The 11,768-nt window shown below is 45.4% G+C and overlaps 1 long non-coding RNA gene across 1 annotated transcript; it reads left to right on the forward strand.

Annotated features, from left to right (window-relative positions):
- The first annotated feature begins 294 nt into the window (after positions 1 to 294).
- LOC129386830 (uncharacterized) lies at positions 295 to 8,399 on the forward strand. Its single transcript, XR_008614111.2, has 4 exons — positions 295 to 867; positions 5,763 to 5,880; positions 6,362 to 6,418; positions 7,297 to 8,399. It is a non-coding gene; the product is annotated as an uncharacterized lncRNA (long non-coding RNA).
- Positions 8,400 to 11,768: the final 3,369 nt, after the last annotated feature.

Below are 11,768 nucleotides of genomic sequence, written 5' to 3' on the forward strand. Positions count from 1 at the left end.
CTACAAGGTTAAAAGCGTCACATTTTGCCATTGAACACATTTCATTTCTGAATAATGTACCGCTAACAATGAGCGTCGGACGCGTCATGTTGCCATAGTATGAGACGCATTTCAAAGCACCAATTATAAAAAAAAAAACTGAGTTGGAGCATCGTATAGCTGGCATTCACGAAACAAAATTGACAGAATTCACCCATCTAACGATGACTGTCGATGGTCATGCGTTTAGCATTGTTTCAGTACAGTAACGTAAGCCATACCCACTGTTGAAAGAATTATGCACGAGGCGTTTCCTGCAGTAGGACTGTACTTTCGCGCTTCCCTTCCAACACTCGGTGCCACGACGTGAAGCGTACGAGCAGCCATCAAAATTCATGGTGCATGCGAACTTTGCGAAACGCGTCATGCGGTACCCGCCATCTCTCACGCTTGTTTCTCAACAGACTATGCCATCTAGTGGCACTGTGGAGAAGTGCACGCGTCGTCTCTGAGACAAGACGCTTCGTACGCTGGTGCCAGGGAACGCTTAGAATTGTTTCCTTGCTTTCCGCATACCCAGTGTCACATATTCAGTAACGAATGCTGCTGAGTGCTTCTTGAAGAGCGGCACGCACGGATTGCATTACTGTCGCAGCTCGCTGAAGCATTGGCGTGAAAGTCGTTCAACGAAAGACTCTCCTGCAGATGTGGATGAACCTCAACCGCGAGCCAGATGCAGTACATCACCTCCGGAAAATACCGAACGCGTTCGGTACGCTGGCAAACGAGAGGAGAACAGGAAGACCTGAAGTAGTGAAGAACAACGGCAATATCCATAGGGCCGGAATGCAGAGTTCGAAGAAAATCATACATAAGAATGAAAACAAGGTAAGGATGTTTATTCAGATGCATTGCGAAAAAGAATAAACATGGGCATAAGTATATATATATATATATATATATATATATATATATATATATATATATATATATATATATATATATAGATGTGTGTGTGTGTGTGTGTGTGTGTGTGTGTGTAAACATGCTTTTACAACTCAGAATGGACATGAAGGTACTTGCACCTTCTGTTCACAAGGTCATTGTGCGACGAACAAGTACCGAGTGACTGGAGGACAGCCAGAGTGAAGCCACTGCATAAAACAGGGAAAAAAGAACTGCATTCAGAACTACCGTCCAATTTCTTTACCATCTACGGTGTGTATACTTTTGGAACACATAATCCATAATGATATCTCAGAATTCTTGTTAAATAATTATATACTAACAAAGCATCAACACGGATTCAGAAAAGGTACTCTACAATTACCCAATTAGTTTTAACACTGTACGACTTTGGCAAAGCAATTAACAATGGGAAACAAATAGATGCTATTTTCATGGACTTTTCAAAGGTTTTCGACAGGGTCTCTCAAAAAAACTAGACTACCAATTGAGCTTGATGCTAAAAAACACCAGAATAATTAATTGGCTCACAGCATACCTTGATGGCAGAGAACAATCTGTTGTTTTTAATAATCATTCTTCTCAACGGCTTCCGGTAGACTCTGGTATTCCCCAGGGTTCGGTTCTTGGACCTTTCTTGTTCCTTTTATTCATTAATGATATTCCGCATGGCATTCCAGTTATGGTTAGGTTTTATGCCGATGACTGTGTACTGCACTCTGAAATAGACCGTATTACTGACCAGGAGTTGCTGAACGACGCTTTTCGAAAAATTGTAGACAGGTGCGATGCCTGGCAAATGTCGAATAATTTCCGAGATAACTGTTTTTATGACCATTTCACGTAGGAAGCATGAACTAACGTTTCCGTACCGTAGTAATAACATAATTAATTCCGAAATAACACATTATAAGTATCTCAGACTCTGGATCATAAATGAGCTCACCTGGACTAAACACCTTGAATATGTAGTAGCTAATGCTAGCCGCAAGCTTTTTTTAAGGAGGGTTTTGAAACTTTCTACTCCCACTGTACGCCTACTCGCATATAAAGCTGTAATTCTGCCGATGCTAGACTATGCATGTGTAATTTGAAACCCTTTACTAAAACTGGCACCAGCAAGATAGAAATTGTGCAAAGAAAAGCAGCTCGTTTCATTTATAACACCTTCGGACGTACTTCAGTGACACCCATCTTAACAAAAGCAAATCTGTCACCATTATTGCAAGGAAACCGTATATCACGACTAAAATTCCTTTTTCAACTTAGTAACGGTCACTATAAGACAGATCTCACGGGAATAATTACTTTTTGATATGGTTATGCTACTAGGCAACGACATAGCTGAACAATAACCCCGTTTAGTACGCGTAATAATTGTTTTAAGTATCCCTTCTTTCCACGAACAGTGGTTGAATGGAATCATCTAACCAATGACCAAGAATTAAAATCATCACCTTCGGCGTTTGCTTCAAGTATTGAGTGAGTGAGTGAGTGAGTGAGTGAGTGAGTGAGTGAGTGAGTGAGTGAGTGAGTGAGTGAGTGAGTGAGTGAGTGAGTGAGTGAGTGAGTGAGTGAGTGAGTGAGTGAGTGAGTGAGTGAGTGAGTGAGTGTATAAACTTTTATTTGGTCCAGCAAAACGCGATAAAACGCGCACCCGGCTAATCCCACGACGGGACTGACAGATCTAGTCGGCCGGCCCGATCGCGGGCGCGCTGGACGGCCAGGATTTGTTCCTCAAAGACGGGACTTCGCAGGAGCACGTCCCACTCTTCCTTGGTGAACTTTGGGCCCAGCGACCCGCACTCCCAGAGCATATGAGGCAACGTAGCTACCTCGCCACAGGCCACGCAAGAACAATTCGGATAAATCTCGGCATATATGCTGTTAAGGGACGCCGGATTTGGGTAGGAGTTCGTTTGCAGGAGTCTGAGTGTGACCGCCTGCGGCCTGCTTAGCTTGGAGTGAGGCGGCGGAAAAACCCTTCTCTCTAAGTAAAAGAATTTAGTGATTTCGTTGTGCGTGATAGGAGCGTCTCTTTGTCCGGGGAGACAGCCGCCCGATCCGAGGGCAGTGCGGTCGGTAAAGCCACGCGCAGCCTCGTGGGCAGACTCGTTGAGGTTCAGAGGAACCCCCTCAATCGCCCCGACGTGTGCAGGGAACCAAAGGATCGAGTGCATGGAGGTATTGCCGTGTTTGGCGCCTTTCAGAATTTGAACTACCTGCCGGGCTACCCGGCCTTTCTGGAATGCGCTGACGGCCACTTTAGAATCGCTATACACCCTTTCTCTCCGACAGTCTTGCATGGCGAGTGCAATGGCCACTACTTGCTCGGCCACCTCTGGGTTCGTCGTCCGGACGGAAGCACAGTTGATGACTTTGCCCAGCGTGTCCACGACGGAAACCGCAAAAGCCTTGACGTCTCGGTATGCAGCTGCGTCCACGAAGCTTGCTTCGATCTTGTCCTTGTTTATTTGCATTAGTTTATTGACACGCGTACTTGTCTTTATCGGGCGACACGTTTCACCGCCTAACAAATGTTATCGCACAGCGCAGGACGCGCCAGCATGTATCGGAAGTTTCTAGAATCCTATCGATGCATGGTTCCATCCGCTGTCTGTGACCGAACCTTGTGTAAACTGATTGCTCCCCCAACGTACAGGGGAAACCAATTCCGTAACGATCAGCGTGCTACCGCGGAAAAGAGGCAAATCACACAGCATCATAATAAACATTTACAGCCCTCCCAAAAGGAAAGGTCTGTACCTACCGCAAATTTTATCGGACACTAAGACCAAAGCGGGCACCAAGGACCGGATGGTGACATTGGGCGATTTCAATGCGCCACATACAATGTGGGGCTACGCGTCCACATCTCCTAAAGGAGCCCTACTTGAGCAATCGGTTGAGAACCTCGGCATGCAGACAGCAAACCACGTAGGCACGCCCACACGCACAGGTATCAGCGTGAGCAGGGACACAACACCCGATCGCGCGTACACGCTAGACATGCATCGGTAGTTTCTGGAATGTTATCGATGGTTCCATTCGCTTCTGTGACCGAACCTTGTGTAAACTGATTGCATGTGTGCGTGACACGAATAACGTAGAGCTTTGTGGAAGACACGCGGGTCCCAGCGATTAGTCTGGAACATTCGACGATTGATGTATAAAAGCCGACGCGCTTGACCCGTTGATCAGATTTTCGACGATCGCCGACTGTGTTCGCCGCTCTCGTTGTGCTTTAAGTGTAGCCTGTTTTGTGGGCACAGATTCGCCCAATAAAAGCTAGTTTTACCTTTCACAGTATTGCTACTGTGTTCCTTGACGTAACGACCACGTGACAATATTCAATGCTCTTGCCTTACGACGACCTGCGTTGTGAACGGTATGAACGTTGCGGGGCAAAGGGGCGACCACGATCTTCTCCCCTATTTCTCTGGGGATTTGGGTGTTTTCAGCCAAGTTTTTGGTGGGTGTGAGTCTAATCTTCTCAAGGATATGCCTGCCGGCCGGCGTGTTGGACAGCCGAGTTAGCTGGGCCTGTTCCTGAGCCTCGGCTATCTCCTCCATGGGGTTGTGTATGCCGAGCCGAAGGAGGTCCTCGGTATGCGTTCTGACGGGCAGCCTGAGGGCTCTCTTGACGAATTTTTTAATTAGGGCATTAAACTTTTCCCGCTCGGCTCTGAGCCAGTTGTGCATGGCCACCGTGTAGGTGAAGTGACACAGCACAAAGGCGTTGATGAGCTGAAGCAGGTTGTCCTCCTTGAGACCACGATGTCTGTTCGTGACCCTTCGGACGAGGTGAAAAGCATTGTCATTTTCGCAATGATCTTGCGTAACGCAGTGCCGTTGCCGCCGCGTGATTCGATGAACATACCCAGGACTGATGGTGTCGACCCTGGGTATCGGGGCCACTCCGAGTGAACAGGTGAATGTCACTTTTCGAGAGCGGTTTCCAGCCCTTAGGTCTGCGGCCTTTTTCTTTTCTATAAAGCAGAAGCTCAGATTTGGTCTGGGAGCATCTGGGTCCCGTGGGTAGCAGGTACTGCTCCGTGACGTCTACCGCCTCTTGCATGGCGCTTTCCACTTGCTCTTCGCTACCGCCGGTGCAGCAGATCGTGATGTCGTCTGCGTATATATATATATATTATTTCATTGATTGGATTGATTGATTGATTGATTGATTGATTGATTGATTGATTGATTGATTGATTGATTGATTGATTGATTGATTGATTGATTGATTGATTGATTGATCGGGTGATTTATTGTGTTGATGTGTGCGTTGGTACATTATATGATATGAGTGCATCACTTCCAAAGACGCCAACCCAAGGTTGGTTGTACCATAATTTTTCACTAATATTTCCGTAAAAGTTTTATACAATGTTGGCTGACAAATCTTCATATACATTCTATTATCTTCTAGAAATATTGCCTCGCGCATTTCTCATATTCGCAGAGCACTCCATCACAGGAGTCTACCTGCAGCTTCGCATACCTGTCGCATCAGCTTATTACGAAGCCCGTATTTCAGGAATAGAAAAATATCGATACTACTCGCAGTACAAGGCAAACCTTTTCAATTCACTTGCCCGAACGTTTTCTGCATTCTCCAAGTTGTGGCGGACGTTCCTGTGTTACTTAACATAGTTGAAATTAAGTCTTCTTTCAGCTTGAAATCTTGTCCACCGGATGACAAGGCATTAATTAGGGCAAAGATTTACGACACGTGCGAGTGACATTACGACTAATTGCTCTAAGATTCTTTACACGGCGTGGTGGATTTTGACTCTTTTTCACTTGTTGTTTAGCGGATGGAGAATTACCTGTCGAGAGTGCTGGCCAGCTCATATAAAAGGTGGAGTTTTGCAAGGCTGTTTCAGTGGGCTTGTTTCCATCGTTAAACGCATAGCGCTGCTCTGTTCGCAGGTAAGGGCCACTTATTTTGGTATTTGCACTGAACGAATGTCTTTAGAACATTGCTAATGTCTGCATTGCTTCCCACGAAGTAAGATTATGTAAAACAGTGAAACGCACTAGTAGGCGAATGTTTTCGTAATTGTTTTTCAGTAATTGTTTTCTAATGTAAACCTCAGCGTAACGTAATCATAAACAAATTAAAATATTACCCATCTGCATGAAATGCCTTCAAAAGATATTTTCCTCATTTCGCTTTCACAAACTTAAAAATTGTACGCCATTCAAGCATGGTTCCCGACCTTGTTGCGTTCTTCAGTTTAGTGGCCCAAATTGCCGGGTTTGTTTCGAATACCATGTATGCATTACAGGTGGCAATATTGCACGCTTCTTCAGATATGTTCTTTTTTATTTTTACAATTGCTGGAAAAGTAGTAACCTTTGTTGAGGCCTTACAATACAAAACGGGTTTTTTTTTCTCGTTCACTGACAGAAAAGGTCAAGATGGTGAAATCTCGGGGAGCTTTCATTGCGCTTTCTCTTCTCGTTGGTATGTATCCATAAGGGCATATCTACGTATGCATAAGGGCATAAGGGCCATAAGGGCAGATCTGAGCATGTAGATTTATGAGCCGGTATCTGCGATTTCGTTCATTATTTAGCGCATGTGTTGGTTAGTACTGTAACTTAATTATCACGGCGCACTTGCGTGTCTGTGTGGTATATGAGATTTTTTAACATTAATATTCACATAATGTCATATTTTGATTCCTCAAGAATGTCAAGTTCTTTTTTGAAATTGCTGGAAGAAATTTAAAGAATATCGTTTTTCACAGTAAAGGTGATTGCGCGCATTTGCAGGCAAAACTAAGGGTCCAGATTTTATTTTCTGGAAAGTAAATATTCATTTATTTTACTTTATTGTTTCTTTATGCCTTGGAAAATTTTATACTGAACATATATCTAGTAGAAATCTTGTCTTACAACACCATCTGCAAGAATACGTCACCTTCTTGAACATATCGTTCTGCTTGAAATATATATAAACAATACTCTAAATTTACCACACGCGCTTTCGCTGGGCATCCGATTTTTTTAATTTACCTTTGTTAACAGCAGTATGTAGGTGGTTTCGGAGTGGATCCTTATGTCGGGTAAAATGTAATTGATTTTGGTCAACCATCCGCCTTTATGTGAATTACGTCTCTCTTAGCTGGAATCAACAGCAATCAGAAAACTCTGGGCGTATGACAGCGGAACCATCACCCATGAAAGAAATTATTGTGGTTCAGAGATTGACTCGACATCAATATGCTCAGACCAGAATGTGTAGATCTGGGCAATTACGTAGCCGTGGTGCCACCAATAATTCTCATTGCACATTTTCTGGAGGGCCAGCCAGTAGACTCATTAATATTCATTTTACAGTCCTCTTGGTCTTCACCGCGCCTGCAGTTGGAACTTTAGGTGCGCTCACGGCTGCCATCAATCAAATCCAAGAGCAACAGGGGCGCCTCGATGTTGAGCCGACAGCCGACGCGTGAAAGGCACAAAACTGACAACCCAAGTTCATGGCGTTTTGTAAACTACGTACATAATAGATGAAAAGACTAATAAAGTGTGCCTTGAAACCCACAGTCCCTGAAGCTAATGCTGTTCTTCCAGATATGCATACAGAATCATTCTCTTCTACACGAAGCACGACTGAGTGCACCGAAGGGTTTCTTTTTCCACGCCCAGGCCTCACCCGAGACCGAAAGTATCTGATGCTTCTTCCAAACCATGCCCGTACCTGGCCGGGGCACGAAAGACCCGGGCCCAGACGGACCTGGTCCGGCTCTGTTGAATTATTAGCTCTTAAGCCTAAACGAAGCAAGGTCGAGTTCACAGTTATTGTGAACATGTTAGGCGAAAACACACACAGCTATATTGCAAAAACCAGCGCCTTCCAGTGCAATCCAGTGTGAAACCAGCGCGTTTTTTTTTTTTTGACACTGGATCGCACTAGGGATGCTGGCGCTCGCTTGGAGTCATTGGGACATCAGTGAGAACGCTGGATAAGAGCTGGGTCACACTGGACGAGGCGCTGGCTGCACTGCCATGACGCTGGGGTGGACTCATTTGTGCAGTACAGGTGCTGGTTCACGCTGCAGTTTGCTGATTCGCACTAGAAACTGTGCTAGTTTTGTTTGTGCTGCACTGGTTCCAGTACGCAAAGACGAGCGCCGCTGCATATTAAATGCTTTATACGATTTCATCAATTGATACTAGTTTCCTGTTCTAAATAACGCTATATTTTGGATTCATAAAAGTCTATGTGATGTCGCAGCTTGGAAGAAAGATGCGTGAGGTGCCCAGTTTATGCACGCACATTTGACACTACAGATCACTTTCGTTTTTTTGCATTTTCCCTATTTGAGTGGGCGGATAGCTAAATTCTTGAACGAAACCACGCAAACGCAGAAGACGCCGCGTATTTTAGTATTTTGTACGTAACCTATGACTTGGAGTTATCGCCGTTGCCACAGCGTTTTGGAGTCGACACGAAATCCAGAAGTCGTTCAGACGTGTTCGAACACAGATCCCGAGTTCGAAGCCTACTGCTGATTCATATTATCGCACTGATAACAAAGCTGAGGCGATTCGTGCGCTTCCACTTTCCCTAGTGCACCAAAAAAAGTGTATCGAGTGTGGCTATCACTCAAGCGGCCCGATAAGAAGCCGGCTTCCCTTTTCTCTTTCCCTCGCTGGATGCGCAGCTATAAAACGAAGCGCAATAAACGGCCGGGGTTTTTTTCTGGCCTAGCCTACTGGTGTATCGTGGTCCTGCTTGAAGCGAACGGTACATGGTGTCAGAACCGCCCCCGTCTGTCCATCAGGATCGTTCCCGTTGCCAAAGCAATGACAATCGTCATTGCTTCGTCAGCAATGACAATCGGCACCGCTTCAGCTGACTGGAAATGTCAGAAGAAACTGGCTTGTCTTCAAGCAGAAACTGCAACTGTTCCTAAAAGTGACATCGACTGACAGCCCAAAGACGGCAGCGGTGAAAGCGGCGATCCTTCTCAGCGCTGCTGTCGACGAAGCACTCGACATCTTCAACAACTTCAGCTTCACGGAAGGTGAGCGCAAAGATGATTACGACAAGCTGCTCAAGAAATTTGACAGTTACTTCCATGAAAAGGAAAACGAAGCCTACGAAAGGCACGTGTTTCGTATGCGTGTGCAAGGTCAGGCCGAACCCTTTGAGCCTTTTGCACGAGACCTGAGAACTCAAGCTAAGCTCTGTAGTTTTGGCGGCCTCGAAGGATCCATGGTACGTGGCCGGATTGTTTTCGGCACTAATAGTACGGCGCTCAGAGAAAAGATGCTCCGACAAGTCTCTCACATCGCAGAGAGCAGAAGAAATGAGCGAGGCGGCGGAGGTTGCCGCGCAGCAAAACTCTACATGGCGCAAACAAAGTCTGCAAGTAGACTACGCCTTACCCTAATGAGCCTGGCAAAGGAGAGCAGATTCGTTGTAAGGAATGCAGCCGGACGCACGCGCTGCGACAATGCCCAGCTTACGGGAAGCGCTGCTACGCGTGCAACAGAACGAATCACTTCTCGGTATTCTGCAGACATCGCCAAGTCAACCAAGTACAGGAAGAGCTGGAAGGTGATGAAAATTTCCAGGTTTTGGACGTCAGCATATGCGGTGTCAACAAGAAAGCAGGGCTAGAGTGGATGGTGCGAGGCCAGATTTCCGGATGCCAGGTCAGCTTCAATGTTGATGCAGGGTCTTGGGCAAACCTCTACCCCTCAGCATCTTTGAATGCATCCGCGGTACAACGTCCCTGCGCAAGAGTACAGCGGTCCTGCCTGCCTACAACGGCACCGTTATCAAGCACGTTGACATCGCCACAGCAACCCTGGTCATGAACGAAGCGAAGCGCGAGACAAGCTTTTTTAACGTGAAAAAAGGCCGACAAGCAATCCTTGGCTTTAACACGTGCCTGCAATTTGGTATCATCTCAATAGTTGCCGTCGCCGTTAAACAAGACAGGCACGAATCACTAGAGAAAACAGTTCCGCACCTTTTCCCGTGGAATCGGTTGCGTGAAACGACACTACAAGATGGTGTTACGGCCGGATGCGGTTGCAGTGGTGCAACCAGCCAGGAGGGTACCCTTTTCGCTAAGGGAACCACTACGTGAAGAGCTCAACCGCATGGAGAAGGCGTCCATCATCAAAAGGGTAGACGAACCCACCGAGTGGTTAAGTCCATTGGTCATAGTACGTAAAAAGAATGGAAACCTCCGGGTGTGCATGGACCCAAGAGAAGTGAACAAACACATCATGCGTGAACATTACCCAATGCCCGCACGTGAAGATATTAAGTGCGAATTGTCAGGGGCGTGACTTTATTGTAAATCTGTGTTCACTGACTCTTTTCCGCCTCATGTTAATATAAGGTTGCTGTCTTTTACACCCTCCTAAATTAAAAAGTGAGTTACGAATAACAAATTGTTGCGGTAAATGTGTAAACGCAGACGCGAAGAAGAGTCCTAGTCCGTTTCCCAGTATTCACTCAATGAAGATTGGGAACGTCTATACTTTCACCCGTTGTAGTGATGTGAAGAGCAAAACACTTCCAAAAGAGTGTCACGAATATAACATATTATAAGCGGTCAGCTTGCGCTGCAAAACACTCAAAGCACAATGATGGCTGCGCGCATAGTAGTGGTTCCTCTGGATCTGATCTACGAATCAAGACATCGGTTCATCAGATTGGAATGCCCGTACATTGCAGCGCAATCTCAGGTCCTCAAATGTGATGTAATATGTGCGCCAGTATTCGCTTCACGCGTGCAATCTGATAAGATAACGCTCTTTCGCTATTGAATCCCTGGCGACATGCTGGATATTAGAAACACATACAGGTGCGTCTTGAGCTACCCTATAACTTTGGAACAGTGATTAGACGCTAAGGTGCCCCCCCCCCCCCCCCCACCCAAAAAAAAGGAGAGAATATAGTTGCTTTTAATATTAGCTGAAACATAGTGCTCGTGGTCAAAAGGCTCCCCAAGGACTGCACAGCGGCGCCGAAATGCAGAAAATTCAAGAGCAAAACACTTTAAAATTACTGGTATTTATCAAACCAGCATTTTGTGGTTCAATGTAGCCCTGTGATGCAGGGGCCAGTTCCACCACGGGTACTGTATCGGAGTTCATATTTCATGTCAGCATTATTTGTCACAAAATCACAGCATTTTTTTTCTTTAGATCTTAACATTAAACAGCCAAAATGCATGCAGCGAAACCGTCATCCTAATACTTCAGTACTTTTCGTTCTAACGTACATGTCCGCACTGATCCATATGTTACAAAGTACTGAAAATGTTTTCAATGCTTTCCCCCAGGCAGCTGTTTTTATTCCTGATGATGGCACGAAACCGAGCCTGATGCCACCAGCGCTCAGAAATCTAAACAGGAACGTGGACAATGTTCTCTCACACCCTGTGTGATGTACCGTAGCGCTGAGAATAGTCCATTGTAAAAGCAGGAGTGCATGGTTGGGCTCCTGTGCTTAAGAGGAATCTTTAGCTCGGATGCTCCTATCTAAATACATGTAAAAGCAGAATTCGTTTTTCTCGGCAACCACTGCGCCAAATTTGACGAAGTTTTTCGCATTTAAAAGAAAGACATAATATCTAGTGACTGGTGGTTTCAAATTTTTGATTGAAGTTGCCAATTTTTTATTAATAATTGGCAAAAATCTAGAATTTTCAGAAAACGATGCTATCAATTTACAACTCCGTAACTCGGCAATGAAACATCATATCACAATTCTGTTAATTGCATATAATAGTAGATCTAAAGTAGACAAACTTGATATGTTAAACATGAATCTCGAAAAA

The sequence above is a fragment of the Dermacentor andersoni genome, chromosome 8 (assembly GCF_023375885.2).
Source record: "Dermacentor andersoni chromosome 8, qqDerAnde1_hic_scaffold, whole genome shotgun sequence".
In the NCBI taxonomy this organism is placed as follows: Eukaryota; Metazoa; Arthropoda; class Arachnida; order Ixodida; family Ixodidae; genus Dermacentor; species Dermacentor andersoni.